Source organism: Gallus gallus, chromosome 2, assembly GCF_016699485.2.
Source record: "Gallus gallus isolate bGalGal1 chromosome 2, bGalGal1.mat.broiler.GRCg7b, whole genome shotgun sequence".
NCBI lineage: Eukaryota > Metazoa > Chordata > Aves > Galliformes > Phasianidae > Gallus > Gallus gallus.
In genome coordinates, this window is record NC_052533.1 from 4,394,688 (window position 1) to 4,422,278 (window position 27,591).

The window sequence follows — 27,591 nt, forward strand, 5'->3', positions numbered from 1 at the left end:
ACAGAACAACAGCAAAGAAGAACAACAAAAATAACAGTGGTGTTCACTTTGGATGTGATCGGTGTAAGTGTTTCTCTTTGCTTTTTGTCTCTTCCATCTCGGAATGTCTACAACTGCAACTATTTCAGGAAAATGGGAAGAAAAGGAGGGAAACAAAATCATAGAATTGTTGCGTTGGAAGGGACCCTTAAAGGTCATCTATCAAACTCCCCTGCAACAAACAAAATCCCCATTGGAGCAAAGAAGAGAGCCTTTCCCAGCACCAGGGTGGGCTCAGCGCTGCCACAGCCCTCCTGCCCACCTCCATGGGTTCTCCGTGTGATGGCAGGGGGACCCAACCATCCCCCATCCTCTTGGAAGCAGTGCAAGCCGTAAGCAGCACAACCTGGGTTCTGCACCAGGTCTCCTTTAGCAGAAGGACTTCTGCACAGCACACGCAAGAAGTTAGAAGGGTTGGGTGCGAGGCTGCACTGCCAGCAATGGGGAATCATGGATGTGTGCAGTGCTTTGGGTCAGAGCCTCCTCGTAAGGAGCTCTTGGCCCATCTCCCCAATGCCCTGGGTGGGTTCATGCCTCTTCCTCGTGCTTTCAGCCCCCAGAAGGATGCTGTTTTGTGGCCGCCGGAGCTCGGATGAGTTCCCCCCCCATGGGGCAATTTGCAGTGCTGGTCCCTCCAGCTCGCAGCTCGCTGCCGCTTCTCCCCTCCAGCTTTTGCAGAGCTCTTGGCGCGGTGCCCGGCAGCCCTTCACTGCTGCCTTTTCATTCCCCTTAATTCACTGCCTTTCCTTGCAAGGAACAGAGGGAGAGCTTGTTCCAGCAGACGGGCCCCATCCGCTCCTCCCGTCCGAGGGCTGGGAAGAAGGGATGGAGGCGAAGGGAACTCTCCCACCCCTCCGGGGCCCCGCGGGCGCGCTGCTTCCCAGAAAATACGGTAAAAAGCCTTCAGCCTAAAAATGTAAGTCTGATCTCATGACACAGGGTGGCCCTGCATTCCTCACCTCTGACATAACCCGCTGGGAGTGTGCTCGCGGAAAAACACAAACAAGATGTACTGGGGCGGCTGGCGGCAGGGCCAGGCGGCTGGCAGATGTGTGGGGTGGGAGAGGAGCCCCCGCTGCCCTGCAGACCGTGAGCACAGAGCGTTCCTTGGCAGTGCATGAGCCCACGACCTTGTTCACCTCCCCCCCGCAGCCCCAACTCCACGCTGGGGTCGGTAGGGTGGTAATGGGGTTGGGGAGCACACAGGGAGGCGGCTGAGCTCTCCCGGGGGTGTTGCTGGTGGAAGGCTGAGGGTGTTTTTAGGGACTTGTGGTGCTTCTGCAGTGGGTTGGTGGTTGTTATTTGTTGTCTTGGTTTGGGGATTTCTGTAGGACTGCGGTGAGGAGGAGCCAGTGGGAAGAGGCTGCTGGGGTGCCCTGGTTGGAGTCTCCAGAGGGTCCCTTGGGGCACAACCAGAGATTGTGACACCGAAACCCCCACACAGTGAAACCCGTGGACCTGGAGCCTTCTGCTTGCCCCAGCAAACTGCTCAGCACCATCCCGTAACCTCCTGCTCCCATCAGCAGTGTTGCCAGGGGGTGCATCTGCTCTAAGTGCACCATGCATAGGAGCAAGCTGTGCCCCAAAGAGCACCTGTGGGTGTCACGGGGCACCGATTCCTCCCTTGTGCATGTGGAAAGGTTTGTCAGGGATCACAACCGAGCCGTCCTCCCATCTCACCCCCTTGTTTACTTTCTTCTGCAAATGCCCTAAACCTTGACAACGACCTATTTTCCCTTCTGTTGTGCAAAGCTTCTTTCCTAGAAAGCGGCTTTGCAATGCTCTGTCCAACCAGCCGAGCTGTCCTCGGCGTGTGCACGGGGAAGCCAGCTCCAAATGGCTGGCAGGTTTAGCTGAGCTCCAGCACACCCCGAACCCACACGCAGATGAGCTGGGAGACATGGTCAGATGCTACCTGAAGCTGTCCTGGGAGACTGCCTGCTCCGAGGAAGCAGATGAGCAGCAGACAGCCTTCGGACTCACTGCTCACAACTCGCTTTTCCTTATTTCTGATTCATCCATTTGCTTCTGTTCCAGCAGTCAACAAAGCGAGGAGAAGGCATTTCTTACTTGCAGGCATTTCTCCCCTCACTGTTCCTGAGCAGAGAAAATATCCGATTATCTTTTTTTCTTTTAATTTCCCATTTTGCAAAAAAAAAAAAAAAAAAAAAAAAAAAAAAAAAAAAAAAAAAAAGGATCATTTCCTAAATAATTCTCCCCACAATAATTCCTAGTTTTCAGGACGACTGCTCCTTTGGCAGGGGGAAAGCAAGAAAGAAGAGGAACACTGGTAACAAGAAACAGTGGCAACAAGAGAAACTATGGTTCAGATTGGCTTCTGCAGAGCACAGTTTGTACCCAGAGCAGAGGCACAGTGCTTTGCTCATGGCTCCCATCCTCTTCTCAGCCGCCCCTTTGCCCAAGGGCTCCTATCCTTGCTGCTTCCCAATGCCAGAGTCATGCTTGGGTTGACAACATTGCTGGGGCTGCCTCTTTCTCTGTTCACTTAAGTCTTCCACAGTGTATTTTCTTCTCCATCCCTAACCTGCCGCCCAGGTTTTTTTTTTTTAAGTTAACCCAAACTCAGTGCTGATTTATTTTAAGGTGCCAGGCTGTAACCTGAAGCTAGAGACATAAAATTAGCCTTGCAAGCTCCTGTTGGCCAGCTGGGAGCACAGGTTAGGGATTCATCCGACAGCAGCGATGGTTTGGGTTGAAGATTACTGCTTGCTCCCTCCTGCAGCTTGGCTTTGTAGCCAACCCTGCTCTTGTCCAGATGGATGAACTGCTCTGTGTGGAAGCAAAGCACACGGCGTGAAGCCTGATGTGCCAGGGACAGGGTCTGTTAATGAAGCAACTCATGAGCCCTCCAACACCTACGCATGTGCCTTGTCCAAACAGCTGAAGTCACCAAACTTACAATCACTGCCAGGGCCTCCCAACATCGTGGTTATTATGTCCACGCTGGAGCATGGCTGCTATATGCATCTGACCTGCAGAGATGCTGACCCGGATAACCCAAATGCCAGAGAAATGGCACATTTGTGGTGCATTAGCACCTTCCTTGGCTGGAGATAGCAAGGTCCCTGTCGTGAGCGTGTGGAGCTGAGAAGAGAAGACAAAGAGGTGTAGACACTTATTGAAAACCCTCTAAAAAAGTGTTATCAGTCTGAGATTATATAGGGAGTGAGCCACTGGGGTCACTAACTGATCTCCTCGCTCCTTGGGAAGCCATAGGACTGGTGCTTAGAAGGACAATTGATTCTCCTAAGTGTCCTGACCTTCCCTAGATGTACAGCCAACAGCCCCTGGATGGATTCTCTTGTGTCCATTGTCATAGAATGGCTTGGGCTGGAAGGAACCATAAAGACCATCCAGTTCCAGCTCCCTGCCATGGGCAAGGATACCTCCCAGTGCATAAAGTTGCCCAGGGCCCTATCCAACCTTGAGCCCAGGGGCTTGAGCGCCTCCAAGGATGAGAAACTATTTCCTGTGAAATAACAGGATTCCTATGATAACTACACAAGCTCTGCCTGGAAAACCCAAGGAGTCCTTGACTGAAGCTTTTCTTTGAATTTCAGTAGCCCTGCAAATAATTCTCCCAGGTTTGCTAAGAAGTTCTGAATGTGGCATTAGACTGAGTTGATATGACATAAAGTGGTCTCTGGGAGAGTGTTATCCAGTCATGGTATTTTTTTTAAATGCACATTGAAATGCAAACAAGTATGGAACTGGCTGATGGGCTGACATCTGCCCTTACTTATGCAGAGATTATTGGGCACCTGGGGACCTTGCTGGTGAGCAGGATCAAGCTCCTGGGCCCCAAGCAAGTGAGTGCTTTTGTGTCCCCACTGCAAGCTAAAATGAAGCATCCTTACAGCATCTCTGCAGCCAGTGGGCTGGACTGCAGCTGTGTCTGCTTATCATAGTCAATGTGCTGCGTGCAATACCTTTGCCCAAAATGTTGAGCAGCCTGTCCAAACAGTCCATCTGGAGCTAAAATTTGGGTGCTATGAACACACAGGGACTCTGATCTTGGCAGATACCTTTTATCACTGAAACAGCACTACTATATCTCCAATTTCATGACTTTTGTCCATTTCAAGGCCAAAACTGAGAATGTCTATGTAATGAATAACCTCTACTAAGAAGTGTTCTGTGGTTGCACCTATGGGCTTAGAGTTAAGGTTAAATTACTGATTTAATAACTGGAGGTGCATGAGCTGTTCCATGCAACTAACCAAGTTCCTGCAGGAGTTACACCATGTCTTATAAGCTTCCAAAAAAGTTTCCAAAATTGTCATCTCTTAAGCAGTGATTCTCCAATCTGAATGCCTGATGACATCTAGGGTGGCCTAAAAATCATCCTACAGCTGAAATCCATCCACACTAATGCAAATCTGCAGGTGGGACTCGAGGTCTTTCCCAGACTGCACATAGCTGTGCCACGGGTAAGGATGTAATCCTCCAACCTACTCCTCCATTTCTGATAGCCAAGCACAGAAGGAGAAAAGATGTTATCATAGAGTCATTAAGGTTGGAAAAACCCACTGAGATCACCTAGTCCACTCATCACAACATGTAGATCTGTAATGTTTGGTTATATGCTAAAAACCTAAGTGTAGTCTCTATGCCAAACTTGACATTGCCTTTCACATTCCCTTCCAACTAAAGGATTCGAGAAAAAGAACACATCCCTGTCTATTGTTGCTTCTGGGCAGGAAAATCCCATCATGCTTCCCCCCCAGCATCCAGGAAGGACCATCAGATTGATGATGGAAGGTCATATTCATATATTTGCTATTTGTTTTCCACAGAACTGCAGCCCGTGGCTGCCCAAGGCTGAGGAACCAGCCCCTCGGGGCTCACTTAGAGATGTCAACGTGTGGCCATTGGCCGGTCTCTCTGATGGGCAGAAGTCATCTGGCGAGGTGCTGATCCTCCTATAGTGTTTGCAAGATCTTTAAGAAGAATTGCATGGCCGATGTCGTTGCGTTTGAGTTGTGCTAGAATACCCTGACCATCAGAGGACTTGGATTTTATGACAGAAGAGATCAGCACTGCAAAGACATGGCGATGTTGTTCACATTGCCTGGACCTGAGCCCAGGGTCCGGGACCAGACCTGTCTCATACCCACACCTTAGAAGACAGCGCCGTGTTCGTGTTTTCTTTTTGCAGGCTGAAAGCTTTCCTGGACCTGCTGAACACTTCTGCTGTAATCTGTCGTGGCTGTCAGGGTGCCAAGAGACATGCCAGACCCTGGGCCACAATAGTGGAACAGACATGCCCAGAGCTGAAAGCTGGCACAAGGTAGTGTATAAAGTGAGATATGTGAAGCCACGGGCAAATAGTTTGGTAATCACGTGGGTCAGTTAGGCTTGGCACAGGGCAGAGCCTGTCTGCTCATCAAGGAAGGCAGAGACAAAACTTCGTCATAGAATCATAGAATATTTGAATTATTGAATCATTGAATGGCTTGGGTTAGAAGGGACCTTACAGCCCACCCAGCTCCAACCCCAGTGCCATGGGCACAGTTGCCACTCACTGCATCAGGTTGCCCAGTGCCCCACACAACCTGGTCTTGAGAAGAGTTGGGGGACTTCTTAATGAGAGCTACGAGGATTAAACAAAAACAATTACTCCAGAAGGACTGAGGTAAAGGACACAGTGTTGTCTCAGTGGGGTCGCAAACACATTTCAAAACAGATTTTTGCAGAAAGAGATGTTTCCCATTCCCCAGATATCTTGTTCCCAACAACGATTCTCGTTTCACAGTAAGGTTCAGGGTTGGAGGAAGGAGCATGAGCCTTGCTCAGCATTGGTGCAGGGGATGCTCCACGTGTCTCCTCACCTAGAAAGCTAAACCTCAAAGAATAGAAGAGCACAATTCACTCCTCGCAGATGGGGAAATGGTGCAGTGAGTCAGCAAGGCAGACCACAGATGCTGTCCAAAAGCATTGCAGCAATTAGTTGGAGCAAGGTGGAGATATATTCCTCCAAAATGAAAGTCTCTGTAGGCTGTTACCAGTGCTCACAGCCATCTAGTCCCTTGCTGAACATTTCTGACCAAAATCCTTCCAAGCTGATCTATTTTCAGCCCAACCCACTCGATACCTTGATTGCTACGCAGCTCTTTTAGCTGCTCTTAGGTAAACATGTTGTCATTCCCTGGCATTTTGCCTCGCTAAGACCAAAAATATGAGTGGCACAGAAAATAAGAAAAGCTGTTCTCCTCCGCCAGGAAAAATGATGCTATTTCTGAAATAAACTGTTTTTAATACACCTCACCAGCCATGTGCATATACACACATGTATAAATATACTTGACCCGGAGGTCCAGTTCCAGTGTTGGCATCTTGTATGCCTATATGGAGACAGAACAGAGAGGGAATTATGTATGTACAAACCAGGACACACCTTCGGTCCAGTCTACATCTGAATGCAGAACGTTGGTTAAGACAAAATACTGAGGTCTGATCCCCATTAAAACAGGTTCACAGGGACTGGTCCAAACTGAGACCAGAGAGTTATGGGCTGTCATGAGGAGCAGCTTCTACCATAGCGACCCATGTGCCCCATACCTAAAACCAGCATCCCCAGGGTTGAACCAGAGCAGGCTGGAGCAGATCAGTGTCAGAGCTCTATCCACAGCAGGCCTTGTTTTTGAGGAATGACAGTGATGTTGGCCAGACCTCCAAGCCTCTTTTTTTTTCAGATTTCTCTTTATCGAGTAAACACATAGAAGTCAACAACAGATGGAGCATCACATGGAGTTACGCAGGTCAGCAAAGGCTTCGGAGACCCCGTGAGTTTGAGGAGGCAATAAATTGGCAGGAGATGTGGATGGGAAATTATTCTGAGGGACGGAGGAAAAAAATAGTGGGTTGATCTGTCGCCCCTGTGACATGCTCAGGTTTTGTGGAGGAAGACAAAGGTGGGCAGATAACAAAAGCTCCTGGGTAGGAAGGCTTTTGGGTTCCTCTTTGGCTGCAAATTGTGAAATTCAAGCAGAAAGGTAACAAACTGGTAACAAAACGGGCAGGAGTAAAGCAAAGCGAGTGCAAAACAAAAGCAGATTTTGTGTGACAGGAGCAGATTGAACTGATGTGACAAAGGAGGAGGAGAGCTTTTTCAGTAGCTTGTATAGTGCTGCGGGGAGCTGGGAGTGACAAATGAGGAATTTGCACAAGTGGAGAGCAACAGCGTAGGGCTGTGTGTTGAGGAAGAAAGAAAGGAGAAAAGGGAGCAAAGGACACCTATTAATAAAAAGAAACCTACATTCCATTTAAGATTTATTGCTAGCTCAGAGCCAGAGAATCTTTCATGCCTTCGCATCTCTGAGCTAACATTACCCAAGAGTGGGTAGTGGTGGGGATCCACTATGAGCCATTGAATTCAAGTGGAAAAGAGCTCCGGTCTTTAATATGCAGAAATTAAAACACTTTGGCTGACAGAGCTTTCAATCTGAGAAACCTGCACTGTAGTAGCAGAATAGCATTAGTGCTCCTGAATACACAGCTGGTAATTTCCGAGCACGAAATATCATGCATTGAAAATGAAATTGCTCCATTTAGGAGATCGGTGTGGTGGGGATGGATGAATTCAGTGCTGGATGAAAAATTAATGGTTGCCTTCAGACAGGTGTTGACTAGCTGGTGGTGTTCCAAGAAAGGACGGTCCCATCTGGTCATGGGGAGAGCTGTGATGGTGCGAAAAGAAGAGAGTGATCACCATGGACAAAGAGCATCCCACGAACTCATGTCAGAGAAGAGTTTTTGTCTTGGAGGTGGAGGGCTCAGTCGGTGGGAGAAGTAGGGCTACTTCTACGTGGGGTGTGGATGGAGAAGTTTGAGGTAAAATGAGGCTGGATGGTTGGAGAAACACCAGCTAACATTGGGTGTGGACTTGATTACAGCATAGAATTGCCTCTGAGGGGAGGGGGTGAGGGGCTGCCTCACGTAGGGGAGAAATATATGATAGCAGTGGGTTGGAAAGCTGAGATTTGGGCAAATTTGAATGAAAAAAAGAAGCACCTTTTAGCTGACAGATGATTAGGATGCACTTGAAGGACAGCAGCGTGTCTTCCCCCACACCAAACCCTGTGTGCCACCTTGGCAGTCCACGGAGGCACCTTGAGCTGACCTATCCGGTCCGTTCTGCTGGAGGAGGGGACAAGCAGGCCCCAGCTTCCATCAGCTGCTCTGGGTTTGCAGTTAGGGTAGATAAATCCTTATACTTACAAAGCAAGGCTGCCCGCGTGCCAAGTTGAGCACTGAATCAGAAGATGAGCTCCCTGGGGGGGTAATCGGTATCTTTCATAAACTGCAATTGGTCAGAGGAGATGGGGATTTTCCTGGCTCCAGCCCACGCACCCCTGCCCATGCTGTGTGAGACGTGCAGGGCAATTTACCTATCGATAGCTCACAGTGCTGGGCAAATATTTGTCTTATCGTGGGTTTAGCAGTGATAGCTAAAGGGCAGCGGCAAAACAAAGCCCAGGAAAGACCCAACTCTGATCCAGTGCAGCTGGGAAAGCTGGAGGCTTTCCAGTCTGTGGGTGCTCAGCGTGTCCCTGCCCGGAAGGGGCTGCGGGGGGGAGCTGGGCTCAGCACTGCAGTGACATTTGGAGAGAGCAGGAGGTCACAGAGCTGGAAGCAAACACAGGCAGTGACTGTCCTGCAGTGCACAGCCAGAGAGCTGCCTCTGCAGAGAGAAAACACAGGCAAGCACGCCTGAAACCTGTGCTTTGCTTCACTGCGCTTTCCTCCCATAAAAAGTCTTTTAAAAAGTATGAGTAAATCTTTTTCCTAAATCCTGTTCTCTTCCCTTCCCCTTCTCGTTCCCCTTCTCCCCCCTTCTCGTTCCCCTTCCCTTCCCTTCCCTTCCCTTCCCTTCCCTTCCCTTCCCTTCCCTTCCCTTCCCTTCCCTTCCCTTCCCTTCCCTTCCCTTCCCTTCCCTTCCCTTCCCTTCCCTTCCCTTCCCTTCCCTTCCCTTCCCTTCCCTTCCCTTCCCTTCCCTTCCCTTCCCTTCCCTTCCCTTCCCTTCCCTTCCCTTCCCTTCCCTTCCCTTCCCTTCCCTTCCCCTTCCCCTTCCCTATGAAGAAACGGAAGGAGAACCCATGGAGACAATGTGAGACATCCCCAGAATGAATCCAGATGTGCTGCTCTGTCTGTAACCCAGTGCTGTAAGGAGGACTGAGATCTGCTGCACTGCAAGCCTGGATAAAGATACCCACCATGGATCTTCTCCCTGGACTCCTGACCCCAACTGCTCACCTTCCTCCTTCTGCCCTGGGCTAACTTCTCCTCGACTTCTGCTTTGGTTGAAAAGAGGCTGGGGTAAAAAAAGGGGGAAGGGGAGCCTGAAGGTGCAGTGAAATTTGGTTTTTCAGCTTTATTGCATAAGGAAGCCCTGACAGCTTTTAACACCATTGTCACTTGCAGGAAGAAAAGTTGTTGGCAGTTTGTGGGGGTCTCCTTTGGCTTTAGATGGAGCAGAAGAATGCACTATCACTTCTGCTATAGGCTGTGCTTAGCAGTGGAGCAAGGCATTGCCCTAGCACCAGCAGCGCTCTGAATTCATCTCCACACTCCATGTTTTCCTTCACTAAGTCTAATGAGGGCTGCAGGCTGCTAGGGAGGCACGCAGCAATAAAGACTGAAAACAGTACGCAGGACTTCCAGCTGCAAACTGTGTGTGACCCAGGACCTGACTTGACTTGGCTTGTGTGGGGATCCTCTTCCCAATATCTGATTCACCCTCATACTGTATGTAGCATCATGGTTTTTGTCAGCATTCCATATCATAGCATCATGTCATACGTTCTCAGTACTGGGGCTGCTGGGGTTGTAATTCCTGGTTTCCTTATGGTGTGATGTTATGATATGGAATATCGATGGACAGTACCCTGGACGTGCTCCATAGGCATAGGGGGACCCAGGGTGAAAGCCCACCCAAGGACCGCAGACAAGGGCACCCATAATAACTAGAGGGTAGCTGGAGAAGCAGCACCATTGGGTGTATCAGCTGTGTGTAACCTCCAGCAGCATCATACAAGAAATGTTTGGCCTGACCCAAAGCCCACTGGAGAAAATAAGGAGAAGCATCACTTCCAGGAACAGCATGGATGTGGTGCAATCAGGGAGAAAGGCAAGAAAAGCTGTGCAAGCATTTGCCTAACGTTCTTCTGGGAGATAATAATTGCCAAACAGCACTTGTTCCCTCCCTTTATCCCACTCTGTCCTTCAGGGACATCTGTTCCAAAGGGAAGAACCTGATAATTATGGATTGGGTCCTCCGATGGAGGCTGGATATGGCCCCAAGGCAGCCAGCCTCCCTGTGCACAGTGCTCATGCTGGGAATGCAGCCTGTGAGTGGTTCAATTAAAAGGTTTCTCAGCAATGACACCAGCAGAGGCACAAGAAGCAGACAACCTATTCACAGACCAATTAGTTTTATGAATAAATGTGTGCAGGACAGTGAGCCCATCGGCTGAGCGAGCCATGCCGGAGTGCTGAGCAGCACTGGGAAATATTCTATTGGGAAGTTTTAAATGCCAGTCTCCGTGCATGGATGGGGCTGCGTGGCTTTCCATCAGCTCAAGCTTGCCCCTGCTGATCCTTCAATTCACGCTGTCTTCTCCCCATATATGCCATTCTCATGGGCTTGGTGGGGGCAAACGCTTCGCATGCATGTTTTACCCAGCTCCATCATGTCATCCTTCCCTTCGTGGCCAGAATGGGCCATGAACTCCCATTTCTTCCCATCAGACTGGGTTGCCTTGCAAAGGGCCCAGCCCCTCTCACCCTATTTGAGGACCTGGGGGTTCACTGGGGCCAGCACCACTGGGCTCCAGCCTCCTGCAGCCCCAACATAGGCCAGGTGGGTGTCAGAGCAGCTCCAATCCCAGTAGGCGTTTAGTGTCATTTATACCAAGGCTAATTACATCTTAACATTTTCCCTCTGTATTTTGGTATTTATTTTGGAAAAGCTCCTCCCTGGAGTCACTTTCTTCCCCAGCTCTACAACAACAACAATAACAGCAGTGCACTGCCTTTTCCCTTGGCTCCTTCCCTCATTATTATAGCTCTGCCATGCTGTTCCAGTACAGTCAGCAGAGGAATTCAATCAGGCTGATGAGTAAAAGTGCATAATTTTATGGCTGCATATCAACTGCTTGTTATTAAACTAATCAATCAGCTTCAGTGCAGCTACCGGTAAAGCACGGGAGAGGGCAAAGTGAAAGAATTGCTATGCTGTTCTTTTTCCAAAAGGACAAAAAGACAATTCCAATCTGGCCAGTCGAATTCTTCGGCTTGTACTTCTCTGCTGTAAGAAATGCTTTGCCTGAGTTATGGATCGGTTGACCTGCAGCACAGTAATGATGGAGCTGGTGCTGCCCTTGTGCTCACCTCCAGCACTAAGCCCTAACATGGCAACCTGCTGCAGGGAACCAGCTTTAGTAGGAGGTTGGCATAGATCATCTCCAGAGGTCCCATCCAACCTCTACAATACTGTGATTCTGTGATTTGCCATGCCCCAAAGCCCAGGAAAGTCACCAGGTACTCCCACCATATCTCATCTTCTCAGGAAGAGTGGTAATGCATTGGAACAGGCTTTGGGGAAGTGGTGGAGTCATCATTCCTGAAGGTTTTCAAGGAACATGGAGATGTGGCACTGAGGGACATAGTTAGTGGGCATGATGGGGAAGGGTTGGGATTGGACTTGATGATTTTAGAGGCCTTCTCCAGCCTTCATGATTCTATGATTCTGAAGGTCTGTCCTCCATGCCCACAAGAGCACAGCAAGTAAGGAATTGCATCACACAAAGAGAAACCTGGGCTACACATCAGGTGTAACTTCCTACAGGAGAAGGGTGAGCAGCCATTGGGACACACTGCCAGGAGGCACTGGAGGTCCTGGAACAAGCACTATGTGCTTCTTCTATAGCAACATTGGGGTTGGTGTTGGTGAGGTTCTGCTTGTGGCTAGAGATAGTTATGATGGAGTTGGAGGTCCCTCACAGCTCTAGGGGAGAGAGAGACTCATCCTCTTTGCCATCCAAGAGGAGGAGAAGGTGTAACAGGGCTTGGAACCTCAAAGCCAGACAGTGGGATCTTTTGTGTTAATGGACGTGGGCACTGGGAGGGAGGGAGGGAGGGAGGAAGAGAGAGAGGCAAGAAGGAAGGAAGGAAGGAAGGAAGGAAGGAAGGAAGGAAGGAAGGAAGGAAGGAAGGAAGGGAGGGAGGGAGGGAGGGAGGGAGGGAAGGAGGGAAGGAGGGAGGAAGGGCAGACCACTTGCTACTTAGTCCATCTCCCCCTACAGCTGGCACACCTTGTGCTTCCCTCTCAGCCAAGTTGCCTCCATATCCTACAGATGACTTGAAAAAGCCAAATGGAGCAAAAGGAAGCTGGCAATGTTGTTCTGTGCCCTCTGCATGCTGCAAGGCTTCAGCCTGGGCAAGCATCCCCAGACCCACCAAGCAAAGGAAAGCTGCCTTCTGCCAGCTCGAGCATCCTTCCCCACTCACATAGATTAAATTGCACTGGCTCCTTGCCTTATTATTTATCACTTGCTTTACTGTCGCATCCACAGGTGCATACTGCTCTGCACCGGATGCTGTGCAAGCATACAAATAACCACGGTCCCTGCGCCAGCAGATCCAGCAGCTCAGCACAGATCCAGCCCCAGGGGCTCATCCTGGGCAGGGAGTGCAACCCTCGAGCTCCAACACCATCCTGAGCTGACAGCTGCCCTCCTCCCCCCACCCCCAGCCACCTCCAAGCCGTTCACGGAGCGATTCTCCAAATGATTTTTCTGGAAAACCAATTAAAGGAGGAGTTACATCACACAGCAGCCAGCCCAACCGGCGCTGCGTTGCGCTGACGAACCCTGCCTGTATTTTGGGCTCTGCACCACATTGCTCACAGCTGCTGCTGCTGCTGCCGTGCTGGAATTTGCAGCATGCTATCTAAATATACTGCAACAAAAAACTGATCAAAGCAGCTAAATATTATTGTCTGCGCTCGGATGGGAGGCGCAGAGCGTGGTCTCCCAGAAAACCTCCAAGTGCTTCGTTTTTTCCCCTGTGCAAAACCACAGACAAACAAAATCGGGAGGGGGTAGGGTGTGGAAAGAAGCAGAGAAGGAGACTTTCAGTGGGTGTGAAGGGAGCACAGCCCAGGGCTTGGAAGTCAGGAAATTCCAGTCCCTACAGCCTGTGGCAGGGGACAGGACGTGCTGCCTTATGGGCTTGTGCTCCCCTCTGGATGCTGCCACATACTACCTTCATACCTTTAGGTCATCACAAAATGATGGAATCTTAGAATCGTTTGGGTTGGAAGGGATCTGAGAAATCATTGAGCTCCAACCCCCTGCTGTGGGCTGGTTGCCACCCACCAGGTCTGGCTGCCCAGGGCCCCATCCATCCTGGCCTTGAGTACCTCCAGGGATGGGGCATCGACAGTTTCTCTGGGCAGCCTGTCATCACCCACCATCACCCAACAAGCGTGCCCACCCCTCAGTATCCAGGCCAAGCTTATTTAGGAAGCACAGAGCCTCCCAGACCCTTCCCCTGTGTAGTTGGCAAGAAATAAAACAAGCCAGGTTGAGCTCAGTGTATGGCAGGGGCAAGGCTTGGCACCAGGATGGGGGTCTTAGACGGTGCCCATGGACTAGGTTGGCCCCCGCTATCACTCAGGCAGAATTCTCAGCCCTCAGTTCCCTCCCATAAATCTTCCAGGTGAGCTCATCAGCACTGCCATGCAGAACAAGCACTGCTGCAAATGAGTAGTCATGAATAATCACTCTGGATGCTTTGAAAAGCTTCTTATCCTTTGCATAAGAGACTCAAAGAAAAGCTGGCATTAAGCCGAGGACTGCTGCTTGGTTTGGTCTCCAACCATGAGATGCTCAGTGGCATCTCACCCTGGTGACAGCCAGGTCTCCTGCCATGGGGGCAACAGGGGCAAAGGAAGATGATGCAGTAGCTTCAGCACCAGCTCCTGACCACAAGTCCCCACATGCATTCGACTGTCCGTGGGATGCCAGGTGAGCTGCCTGATTTTACATCCATTACAAGGTGATGAGCTTCTCCAGTATCAATGAGAAGAATCTGTGCATGGCTGAAACTCAGGAATACAAATAACTTTCTCATGAAGAAAACCCTAAACCCCATTCTCTACTGGTGCACGTAACAAGGCTGTGAGCAGCTTCTCTTTGCCTGTGTCAAGTTGTGTACACCATGCCTACTATTAATACAGATGGTTTCTTCTCCTCTTTTCCTCATTTCTCCTTTTCACAACCCAACCAGGAATTAAAGATACAAATGCAAAACCTCCTGGTGTCCTTTAATTTCCCCCAGCTCTCCATCCTATCTTCGAGTCTGGCCTGGGGAAAACCAGCAACAGGTCTGCAAACTGGGAAAAGAAGAAAACAGGAAAAAGCAAATGGAGAAAGTGCTTGCAGTGCTGTAGTTAAGCCTGTAGCAAAATATTTCCTTTGCTACCTATTTATTGGTATTCTTGTACACCAAGGAAAAGGTTATAAAAACAGTTACTGTACCATGGGATAATTTTTTTTTTTTTTTTTTTTTTTGCTGAGAATAAGGGATTTTTGCAGAGCCTGCTCCAGTGGCTTTATGCGCTCCTTCCCTGTTGAGGAATATTTTCATATTCACATTTTCAGTGCAGGACGATTGCTGCAATGGGCCACACAGTGCACGTCTGGTCTGTACAGGGCATGTTTTCAGTGTCATCCTCCTTCATTTTACCTGCCCTCAGACCCAAACCTCTGCCTTTAGGTTCAGTAATTCATGCTCAGTAAATCACCTTTGGAAGACAGAAGACCCGTCTGGTGTGAGAGAAAGTACTAGCATGGGTGGTGAAATGTAAGCTGAGAGAAAGTGGGAGGAAGAAAAATGTGAAGAGCAAATAGCTGGAGAACGATCCAGAAACCTCAGAGCAATGTGAATGGCAAGAGAATGAAGAGCTGTTAAAATGTGCAGATGGTATGAAAACAAGATTGATGCTACGTCGCAGTGGATGCAGGCTGGTGGGGCGGGCAGGTGCTGTTGGCCAAGGAGGGAACGTCTCAGGAACTGAATTCAGTGCAGCCATGGGAAAAGTCAGATACTTTGGAAGAAGGGATGTGGGTCACACCTAGGAGATGGGGGCACACGTCCTGGAAAGCAATGACTCAGAGCAGATTGAACGCTGCTGGTAAGCGATCATTGATATGAAGTCCCAGCAGCGCTCTGGCCAAGAAGGTTGGAGTCATCCTTGGCTGCACTGCTGGCAAATGTGAGGAGGGAGTGCTGAAGTGATAGGATCTCTGTAAACAGCATTAGTGAGACCATCTAAAGTTATGCCTTGTTCTGATGTTCACATTTCCAAAAAAAAAAAAAAAGATCTTAAGAAAACAGGAAAGGTTTGGAGAAGTCTTGCCAGCATGATTCAGGCACTGGAAAACTGCTTTAGAGTAAGAAAGCGCATCGAAGAAGAGATGAAGTGACTTTACTCCAGGTTACCAACGTTTGCCCAGGTATCGATGATGGACACCACATCAAGAAAGGATGTAATGGAGATGCAGCCTGAGAAATTCAGGTGCTGAGGTCAGGTGTCCCCTCCTCAAGCCCAGATGACCACCTTACAGCCATGGGCCAAGTTTATCAGGTTTTTGGTACCAAGCTGCTCGTTATAGTGGTAAATACCACATCTGATTGCATTTGGCTCAGTAGTTTTGCTGACCACATGTTTAGAGGAGTAAATGGAACTGGCTTTTGGCACAAGGCTGTGGGAAGACCTGATAGCAGCCTTTCAGTATCTAAAGGAGGGGGGCTGTAAGAAAGAAGGAGATAGGCTCTTTAGCCAGATCTGCTGTGACAGGACAAGGTGAAATGGTTTCACACTAAAAGAGGGGAGATTTAAACTGGATATAAGGAAGAAGTTTGCTATGATACCTGGAACAGATTGCCCAGAGAGGTGGTAATTGCCCCATCCCTGGAGACACTTAAGGTCAGGCTGGATGGGGCTCTGAGCACCTGCTCAAGCTGTAGGTGTCCCTGTTCACTGCAGGGGTGTTGGACCAGATGGCCTTTCAGGGTCCCTTCCAACTCGAACAGTTCTGTGCTTCTGTGAAAAGCTTGAGGCTGTGCTATTGGTACCACCCAGAGATGTGGATGGACCCTCTGCTCGTGCTGTAGGTCATTGCTCTTGGGAGGTGTGGTGGTTCTGGGTGAACCACAGCACTCAAAGTCACTGTGTGTGTTGAACAGAAGGCTGACAGAGGGGGACCTTTCTTAAATTACTCAGCCAAAAAGGTAGCAACCAAGGTAATTGGGCACGAAAGCTCTTTTTTTGCTAACTGTTAAGAAACATGGAGTAAAACAGATGGATAGAAAGCTTGTTGACATTGATGGGGATCTTTCCAAGTGAATTCAGTGGGGTTTTGGCTCAGGTACATATGCTCTTGGGTATCGGTAGACTGATCTTAACAGCAAATAAAATGGCCCCTGGATGTCACTGCTGTGCAACAGTAGAGCAGAAGAGACTTATTCTATGGGATGTAAAGAAAATGGAATTAAGACCCAGAGAGAAGGCCTGGGTGACTTGAAGCATTGGCTCAGGCCTTTGGTTTTGCCTCCAGCAGAGACTGCAAATGACTGCAAGTTATCATCTGACAGATGCTCCGTAATGGCTCCAGTCCATGTCCTACTGCACAAGTGTGTGCATCACAGCCCGTGCTGCCGTCAAGCCTACATGGACAAACCAGCCTTGGCTGCTGGCTTTTTTTTTTTGCAGTTTCTCCTCTTTCATTTTTCAATCTTCAGAAAAAAAAAGAATCCACTATCACCATGAATTTAACTGATTTTAGTATAAACTCTAAGCCTTTTGCTTATATCTCCTTCAGTTTGCAAGTTTTAGTGTGAGCAGCGCTGCTCAGTTTAGGCTTGATATCAGGCTGCTTGATAATAACGAAACCTAATGATAGGCATTTAAACATATTATTTCCATCAACACTTTGCCTGGGGTTCAGCTTGATGGCGTTTAAGCATATCGCTTTTATCAACAATTTGCCCAGGGTTCAGTTTGATGGAAGATGCTCGGATGAGTTGCTTGCTTCTAGGAAGGCACCAGTCTTGATTATTTGGGGTGGAGAAGAGATAAGAACCCGAATTCTTCACATTACTCCTGCAGTAATTCTCATGAAGGAGATCTGTGGAGTCAGCACAAGAACCTGTGGGACGTGCATGCTGTCAGGGTGGGATACAACTGTTGAATTTAATCTCAGAGTAAACAAAATGAGGGAGAGAGGGCTGATTGCAACACTCGTTTTCCCATTGGCTGCACTAAAAACCTTTAATTTAGCCATGAAACTTCTGCTGAATTCTTGTGTGCTGCACTGAGTTAGAAGTCTTACCTCAAAACTGACTCCAACTTTGCAAAGAAGTCTGCAGGAATTTCTACCTAGCCGACCGCCGTCATTTATTTGAGCAGCTCAGTACATAATTAAGAAGCCCTGGAGCCTGGGACAGCCTTTTATCTTGAAAAGTGGCTCTTCCAGGTAAGAAACGGAGACAAAGCAGTGGGAGATGTGGGATTTCTCTCACCTGATTTCATATATCCACAACGCAGACGTTTCCAGCTGAGCCGGTCACCCCAGGCTCCCTTTGTAGTCAGCAGAAACAGGCACTTTTAGGGCATGATTCATCTGCCCTATTTTCAACATCTGTGTTGGGATATGGGGAATTACACTCAGACTCCAGGCCCTGCACGACTAAAGACCTTATCCAACCATCTCAAATATGCAGTGCTTGGAGGTGTCCTGGGTACCCTTTCCTCCAGCTTCTGCTTTCCTGTCCCCAGCTTCCCCCATTGTCCCTGCTCAGGGGGACATCTCCAGGTCCCCAGGAGGTCCGAGAGGGAATGAGATCCTTGCAGGCCTGCATAGGCTTCTCCTTTGGGTCTTACTAAGGTTGTGATCCCTAAAATCTCCGAGCTTTACCAGCCTGATATTGGTTATGAGTTCTCCAAGGTAGTCCATGATTCATCTCCAGTTCTGGGGGAATTTGACTGCCTGTCCCTACTGTGTCTTAAACCTCCTTAGGCCAAGGGGAAGCTGTTGCTAGAATGCTTTGGTGCTTTATTCTGTATTAGGTCAAGTTCAGGAATATCATCATTGCTTTTCATTCAACCTTCTGTGGCAGAAGGACTGGACTGAATGGTTGGACTGGATGATCTTGGAGGTCTTTTCCAACCTTGCTGATTCTGTGATTCTAAGGAGAGGGATGCGCCTCATCTTATGGAAGAAGAAGTATCTATAATGTGATAGTTTGGGTCTAAATAGTCCATGGAGCCAAAGTCAGCCATGTAAAGTTCTGTGGGAATTAATAATTACATATCTACCCCATTCTATTCTATAGGTTTTACTAGGTCATCAGGTACCATCCTTCTTCAGACTCAAACACTCACCCTCTAATGAATCTGGAGCATGCTCTGCCTATTTCTGGTTTTGGTCACCTCTTCGTGTATATTCCTGCTCCTGCTTTTTTGACTCAGCCAAAAATAAGTGAAACCCATGACTCAGGTTTCTCCTCCATCAGTGAGCTCATGAATTCTTCCCATGTCCTGTTCCACCACTGTGGGTTCTTTATACAGTTCAGACACTTCTGAAAACATCATGATGCATCCTACACCCTAAGGTGGGTTTGTCCATCAGTTTGCTGGTTCTGACCTTTCCTTATCCGCACAGAAAGGAGGGTGACTAGCAATAGGATGAGAGGGAATGACTTGAAGTTGAGCCAGGGGTGGTTCAGGATGGATATTAGGAAAAATTTATTCTCAGAAAGAGTGGTCATGCAGTGGCACGGACTGCCTGGGGAAGTGGTGGAGTCACCATCCCTGGAGGTGTTCAGGAACCGTGGAGATGTGGCGCTGAGTGACACGGTCAGTGGCCAACATTGGTGATAGGAGGATGATTGGATTGGATGATCTTAGAGATCTTTTCCAATCTTAACAATTCTATTATTCTTTAATTCCCTGTGTGTCCTCTTCCAGATCTCCTTTAACCACTGCAATTATTTTTGTGACATAGCCACAGGCTGAGTGGCACCAAACCATGACCCAGAGCTGAACATCTCCAGAGCCATCAGCAACATCTGGAGCCATGCAGCCTCACTGCTGGCTGCCCTTCCCAATTCCGTAAATCATTCCCTAACAGGATGACAGGGATTACGTCAGTTTAATGATGCTCTCATCATTAGCAAGATCCAATTAACAGTGAAGTCTAAAGAATCTTCAAATGTAAGCTTGCTAATTTAAATGCAGATAATTCAGGTACCAGTTGAGTGCTTAAACCAAGACTGGTAGTTGGACTAGATGATCTTGGTGTTTTTTTCCAACCTTAATGACTATATGATTCTGTAATTTAATGATTTCAAAGTCTGTGTTGATAACATATACAAAGTCTGGTCAAATCTCATGAACTGCAAAGGGTTGGATCCTTCAGGGTGGATGTGAGAAAATCAACACAGATTTGTCTGCAACGGAAAGACCTCCAGTTAAGGAACAGACAGATTCTCACGGCCATTTAACAGATTACCATGCAAGAAGAAGGAAAATAAAAACAACAGAGACAGAGAGGCACCAAGCACAGCTTTAAAACTTATCATCTTTTGTATGGCATTTTTTTTTTCTCTTATGCATGTGACTGGGCTATTTTTTCCAACCAATTCCAGCATCTTGAAAGAGCTCCGTGTCACAAGGCAGTGGTCCTGGAGCCCAGGCTGTCAGCTGAACTCTGGAAGTTAATGGGCTTGCGTTGGCGGAAAGCATTCCTGGAGAAAACATCTTGATAAAAGGAAAAAAAAATGCCCAGGGAGTGACAAATGTCTGTGGTGAGGCCAGAGGAAGAGGAAGAGAGGGAGAAAGAACAGTGGAAAGGAAGTAGAAATGGGAGGAAAAGAAGGGCACATAAAGTATATATGTATTTTATATGTACATATATATGTCTAATAGAAAGCAGGCAATAAAAACAGGTACCCAGGCATGAGGGATGCAGAAGCAGCTGTGGTTTTAGACAGATTTATTGCAGAATGGAGTTGGGCAGCTTGAAACTTTCAGGAGAAAAAAGAGAGAATAAGTTGATCTGATGAAATAATTATGAGCAGGAGAATGTGATGGAGAAGGGAAGAGAAGGCTTTACAGCTGGCAGACAAATGAAAAGGCTGAGCAGATCCTCTGGAAACTGGTGGAGATGTTAGCTTCTGTATTTGAGCTCTTCATATGTCTTCAAGGCCCAAGTGATCTACCCATATGGGCACACGTCTGCCACCAAAATGCTCTGGGCCTTAACAGCTGTACCAGACAGTGCACAGATTCCACCAGTGGGTAAGATGAAGCCCTTTTGTCTCTATGCTAAGCCCATCTGCTTTCCAGTGGAAATGGCACACACTCACCCCTCTCTCGGTAGACCTCTTACAGAATCATAGAATTGTTTGAGTTGGAAGAGACCCTGAAAGGCCATCTGGTCCAACTCTCTGCAATGAACAGGGATGCTCACTGCTGCATCAGGTGCTGAGAGCCCCATCCAGCCTGACCTTGGGTGTCTCCAGGGATGGGGAACCACCGTCTCTCTGGCAAACCTGTGCCAGTGCTTCCTCAAAGGGCATTTGAGATGAAACATCACTGTAGGATATGGTCATCATTTGGCTCATGGAGCACCATCAGAGCCACTGTTGAGCTCTGAAGCACAGAATAGGGGATGGTCCCTATTAGTCACATCAAAACGAGCTTGACCTTGATGTAGGAGTGTGATTTGGTGCCTAAATGCAATCTGCCAACACTTTTGGAAGGCCCCAGAGTGTTCAAGATAGGGGAACTGGCAGCTTTGGCATAGGAGGCCCAGCTGGAGGCCAGATGGGAGATCTGGGCCACCTCAGTGGGCACCTGAGGGTGGATTATGCATGACCCTTCCTCATACACAGGCATATATATCATAGGCACCTATGGCTAGACGGCAAGTCAGCCAGCTGAATCCCCACATCTCCTGACCCCACCAAGAGCTCAGAAATTAACTTCCCTCAGTGGTTTTGCTGACCTTGAACAGTCAAAAACCAGGGGGCAGTCCTCAGTCCCACTCCACCTCCTGCAAAAAACAGAGGCTGGGATATTAAATACAACCCTGGCTTCTCACTGCCACAGTAGTGTCAAACTCCAGGCAGAATCATGGGTGACGGTAGGGCAAAGCCACAGAATCTTACCCCAGTGCTGAACTAAAGAAGGAACCTCGGAGAGACAGAAACCTCCTTTTCTCCTTCCAGAGAAAGTCACTCTCATTTCGTTTTCATTGACTTCAGTCAGTGCTTTGCTGGTCCTTTGCCAGCTCAGGAGTCTCCTGGTTGTATTTATTCTGTGCACAGGTCTGCAGAAAGCGTTTTCAGACTTTTGGGGTACCAGCTGGGTTCTCCCCAGAAGTGAAGATCTCTCATTTTCTCTAGAGGTGCATGGATTTTTGCCCACTTGGAAAGCTTCTTGTTGGTTGGAGCAGCAGTAAATAAGGCTTTACTGACAACACCAGCCCTGTAAGCGGTGATGGATCGTCACCATGAGAGTGTAACTTATCAGAGGAAAAAGCTACTATTTCACAGTGAAATGCTTCAAAGAGTGACCATCTGCAGCCGATCCCATTACAGACAAAGGCTGGCTAAATAACAGAGCTGAACAACGTATTAATTGTCAATATTTTTATATGTACCGGGTATTGAAAGCATTTTCTATTCTTACTAATATTAAACTTTCTGTTTTGGAATAGCCGTAGAGTCTGATTGGTCTGAAAGCAGAAAGCTGACGCCGAAATTTAGTATCCCGGTGTGTGATTTATTGGAGGAGGTGCTCAAATATGGAAACTGGGGCTTTGATCTTTTCATGAGAAATAGTTTTCCCATCTGCGATCCAGGGGCATTTCTATCAGCTACTTTATAACTATGTAATAGCTGTAAAATATGAAATGAGTCTGAATAACTATTAAGGAGGTGGGATCTTCCTCTAATCAATTAAGTTTTGAAAGCCCTCATCCTCCAGCAGCTATTTTAGCACTAGTGCACAAATGGGGATGTTCATGCAAAAAAAAAAAATGACACAGTTTTTTTTCCAGGAGCCTTGATGTCGTAATGGATCTTCCTTTTCAATTAATTTTAAAAACATGTATTTATGTGTATGTGCTCAGCATCACCAGGACTGAGGATATTCCATCATTTTTTTTTTCCTCTCCTGAACTACGTTTAACAATGCCAAAGCAAATCTGCTCTTAGGGCAAATCTCCTGACACAAGTGGAATCAAAGCCTTTGATCCCTGAACATTCTGCCCCGTCAGAATGGCTTCCCCCTGCTTGCTTAGTCCCAAAGTGGGAGCTGTGATGGGATTCAGCTGCCATCCCCACATTCATCTCAAGGGTAAACATGAAAGGTCAAGCAGTTGCCTTCCCTTCATCCACCGTTGCTGTCACTGTATCACAGAGCACCAGAGCAGGGGCAAGGAAGTATTCTTGCCAGCACTTTATGTTAACAGTTAGCTGTGTCTTTTCTCCAGACCCTACCAATCCCTGCACCCAGCACTGGGTTTGGCCAGTGAGTAATGGAAAAGCAAGGGAACGCCGAGGAATCAAAGACAGTGTGCTGAAGAGATGAGAAAGGACAATACGAGTCATGGTGAACGTTGACATTCCTTGGTGGGGCTTTGCATGGTGCTAGCGGTGATGGATGGATGGATGGCAGGGGTGGATTGATGCAAGGATGGATGGATGGATGGATGGATGGATGAATGGATGGATGGATGGATGGACGGACGAATGGATGGATGGATGGATGGATGGATGAATGGATGGATGGATGGATGGATGGAGGGTGAAAGGGAGAGAAGGTTAGATGAATGGAGGGATGGATGTCAGGGATTTCTGTCACAGAGCAGCTCAAAAGAGAAATACTCAGGTGAAACACCAGAAACTACCAGGAAACACTCCCCTTGGCACCTTGGATTTCTACCCTCTCAGAGCTTCAGGACTTCTTCCCCAGTCCCACACTGTCCCTCTGTTCAGGCCATCATGTCAGCAGCAGCTCCTCAAAGCTAAATATGCATGTCAAAATGATCAGAGATGCTCTTTGAAGAGTGGGCAGGATTTTTCATTGCAGATTCCCAGCTGCCTTTTCCTGCTAACCTTGCATTCCTGAGAATGCAAAGTGAGACAGGAACGTATGTACAGAGAACGTGTTACCCATAACATCAGCTACTCCCACAGCCAGGAAAATATTTCCTGTGAGTTTCCTTCCTTGCAAAAGCCAAAAATCAGACCAGTTTTTCCCCTCGAATTTTCCAAGCACTTTCTGGATTGTTCCTGAGCGTGTAGAGAGCTCGCATTTCATCCCACACCTCACAGAGTCTGGTGTGGAAATAGATTGTGATAACGCTGCCATCATCATCTCCACTGTGCAGTCACCACTGATTTACTCTTATTTGTGGTATTGCAGTTCTCACTGACCTCAACTCAGACAGGAGCTGCCGGCAGTAACAGACATATGGAGTAATAATTAATGGCAGGTAATTATGGCAGATAAACAACAAATTAGAAGTCCCTGGCAGAGAATTCTCCTCTCTTTTGGGGGGAATTAACCAGTCTCTTTTTTTAAGTTCTTGCAGTGCCCAACAGAAGCTGCACAACACTGGTTTTCCATCTTTTGTTTCAAGTTTGTATAATCTCCACTGAAGGAAGCACAGGAGGAAATAAGTGTGGGGGCATGGCAAGAGTAGGGCAAAGCGAGCCAGCCCCAGGCAATGGAACAGAAGAATCTACAGCCCATGAAGATAAACACCACACATGCTCTGTCCTGCTCCTAAGTGTTCTTCATAAGCATGTCTGTAATCACAATGATGACTACCACTACTTCTCAAACTGCAGCCCATTGTCAATTATTTTTCATGAGCAACAACATTATCATGACTATTACAGGATGAACATGTATGATTGATTCTTCACTTTCTTAATTAAATACTTAATGATACTAATGAATTAAAGTGGGCCACTCATTCACAAGCACTTATGGAATCACAGAATCATAGAATCGCTTGAGTTGGAAGGGACCCTGACAGGCCATCTGGTCAAACTCCCCTGCAATGCACAGAGACACCCACATCTCCATCAGTTGCCCAGCCTGACACTGAGTGCCTCCAGTTATGGAACATTCACCACCTCTCTGGGCAATCTGTGTCAGTGCTTCACCACCCTTGCTGGCTCACATCCAGCTTGCCATCCACCAGTACCCCTATCCACCAGGGATCTGCAGCGTCCCTGTCCGTGTGATGCAGGAGATACAGATCTCCAGCATCCTGGAGCTGGTGCTGGGAGGTCAGGAGAGACACACAAAGGCATCAGAGCAGTAAGACCTGTGTGTGTTTGTGTGCATGGGCAGCTGCGTCCCATGCATGATGCCCAAATCTGGAGCTGAAACTTGACTTCTTGAAGATGCCAAAGAGAATAGAAGAGAATGAGAATGAGTCCAGCCATATTATCATCATCCTCTTCTGCCTTCTCTTTGCACATTGCACAGGAATGTGGGTGACATGGCTTAATGGGCATGGTGGTGATGGGTCGGTGGCTGGACTTGATGATTTTAGTGGTCTTTTTGAACCTTAGTGATTCTATGATTCTACAAATTTGGTTCATTTAGGCTAAATAGCAATCATCCAGCACCTGCTGAAAAGTGATTCCGCAACTCACCTTTGCGCCTCTTCAACGCCAGATTTCCATGCTGCCAGCACCGATATGGGGATCATGACATACATACCTGAGTGCTTGGGCTGCCCCCTGAGCTGTACTTGCATTGATTTCTGTGTAGTGTTGTACAAAATGCCATGCTGAGCCATGGTGGCTGAAAGCAGCGGGCTTTTTTTTAGTGATATGAAAGGGAGTGACCTGCTTACCCTCAGTGCTGATGGGTTTAACTCTGCAGCCTGTATGATAAGGTAGCTGTTGACAACTGACCTCAGCACGGGGCTCAGGCTCACACATCTGTACATGCAATAAAAGCCCTCAACAGCTTTGCATCTGCAGCTTGCACTGCCTCTGTCCGATGATGATGCTTTTTTTTTTTTTATCATGCAGTGAATGCAAAAGATTAACACTTGGAAATAATGCTCATGGGAGAGAATTTCCTGAAGGGCTACTAGCTGCAGAAACAGCACTTCTGGCAGTTTGTGAGAACGGGGCTGGCACTCAAGGCAATGCCACTGTTTGCCCTCTTATACTCTTCTCCAAACGCTTGATCCCTCGGTGTCAATCCCTCAGCTCCAGTTCCTTTGCTGTAAGAAGGACCCAGGATTGGCCATGTCTGTGGATCTTCTTTACTTCCCACCGTCTTGAATCGGTGTCATTTTGTGCAGTGTCTCAGCTTGCACCAACCCACCCAATTCCTTTGAAGTCAATGTGACTTCAGGGTGCAAGGAGCCACCCCAGGGCATGGCTGATCTCCTTTTTCATGTACCATGCAGTGCACAGACCGCAGTGTGCTGCAGACTGGGAAGTGTACCGAGACAAAAAAGCGCCATTGTATACGAGTTGGTGTCAATTAACTCTAGGAACGTTTTGAATAAATTAAATTATGCTGCAATCTGAAGCTAAACTGATCCTTAATTAAAAGATAAGATATATTTTTAATCCTCGGGTGATTTAAAGAAAAGAATAATGAAGTATGGGAATCAGAGTCACCTTCCTCAACGGTTGAGCAGTTTCCCTGAGCAATGCAGTGTGACTTCAAAGCTGTCCCCTGCTATAGCCCTGCCCTGAGCAGAGGATTGGACAAGGTGACCTCCAGGGACATCTTCCAACCCAAATCGTTGCACGATTCTCAGCTATTCTGCTCTCAGCTTTTGGATGCTGAAGGATCAAGATTTGGTTTGGAGACTATTTGGAGAGCAAGTGTAACAATGAAGGATCACAGAATCGTAGAATCACCTGATTTGGAAGGCACCATTAAAGGCTACCTGGTCCAACTCTCCTTCAATGAACAGGGTCACCTACAGCTCCATCAGGTGCTGAAGAATGGTGCATCAGGAAGAAGATGTTTACAACAAGGGTAATGAAGCACTGGCACAGGCTGCCCAGAAAGGTGATGGGTGCCCGATCCCCGGAGACACTCAATGTCAGGCTGGACAGTGCTCTGAGCACCCGATGGAGCTGTGGGCTCCCTGTTCATTGCAGGGGGTTTGGACCAGATGGCCTTTCAGGGTCCCTTCCAACTCAAACGATTCAATGATTCTATGATTTGTCTCATTGTTGACCAGGGGATGCGCCCTGCCTGGAGCTCCTATAGCACAAAGTGATAACTTATGGCTAAATACCGCACTGTAAGTGAGCATAAATCACTACAAAAAGCCTGGAAGGAAAGGCTTACATAGGCACAATATAGCCCATGGGAAGCAGTGGTTTTTGAGGCTGGGAGGAATGATCAAGCCTGATACTTTCTTATAATGATTTAGTAGCACTATAACCTCATTCACTTCACCTGAGCAACTCCCCCTTTATGTCAGCTATAAGAGAGAAGAATAAGGCTGAACAGAATCCTTTTCCCTCAGCAGCCCCGATGCAGCACGTCTTTTTTTGTTGACTCCAACTCCAATCTTCTTTTCTCCATTATTGAAAAGATTCTTTCCATCCAGTGCCTTTCACGGGCTGTTCTGCTGCAGTACAATAAAGCACGTATTTTAAAACACCGCCACAGATCCCAAAGCTCCGCCACGCTCTGCAGCTGGGTCTGATCCTTTGCTCAGAGCACAGAGTGGAGGAGGCCAAAGCACCCTGATGTCAGCAGAGCTGCTCCCTATGGCCACTACTTTTCCCAACAGCAAATCATGATGTAGTTGGCGGATATCATAGAATCGTAGTATCATAGAATGGCTTGGGTTGGAAGAGACCTCAAGGATCATCAAGCTCCAATCCCCCTGATGCAAGCAGGGCTGCCAACCTCCATATCTAATACTAGACCAGGCTGCCCAGGGTCCCATCCAACCTGGACTTGAACACCTCCAGGAACGGGGCATCCACAGCCTCTCTGGGCAAACCGTGTCCTATTATATCCTAAGAGCTCAGTTATTTTGTACATTTATTGCTCTCAGGTCTCAAAGCTGTTGCAATAAGCAACGTTCAGCCATTCAAGAGGTTGCGTTTTTGCCTTCGGGAAACAGTATTTTTATGCATTTTTATTTAAGTACATATCTTCCCCAGTCAGTAAGGCTCTTATGGGCATACTCATAAAACGGATCAGGACAGGCATTCAAAGATAAAGCTGTACCAACCCAAACATGGAAGGTTTCATTTTTAGGCTTCTACTCCGAATATCAGAACTCACACCATCTTCTCACAGATACGATGAAAAGTTTCCCTTTTGTTCGGTGTCTCAGAATTTCCAAAAGGAAAATCACAAAGCCAGCCCAAAAATTCATAAGGAACACATTATATGCTGCTCCCTTCCCGAGAACGCCGTAGATTTAGGATAATTGCTTG

At 47.8% G+C, this 27,591-nt stretch overlaps 2 long non-coding RNA genes across 3 annotated transcripts; both read left to right on the top strand.

The window, feature by feature from the left end:
- The first annotated feature begins 837 nt into the window (after window positions 1-837).
- LOC101748420 lies at window positions 838-12,178 on the top strand. Of its 2 annotated transcripts, XR_006936805.1 has the most exons (4): window positions 838-955; window positions 4,857-5,695; window positions 6,756-7,893; window positions 9,142-12,178. It is a non-coding gene; the product is annotated as an uncharacterized LOC101748420 (long non-coding RNA). The 2 variants fall into 2 exon arrangements; XR_003074098.3 differs by having other exon boundaries at window positions 4,857-7,893.
- Window positions 12,179-17,423: 5,245 nt separating this feature from the next.
- On the top strand, window positions 17,424-26,031 carry LOC112531925. Its single transcript, XR_003074100.3, has 4 exons — window positions 17,424-17,603; window positions 22,629-22,747; window positions 23,564-23,633; window positions 23,724-26,031. It is a non-coding gene; the product is annotated as an uncharacterized LOC112531925 (long non-coding RNA).
- The last annotated feature ends 1,560 nt before the right edge of the window (window positions 26,032-27,591 follow it).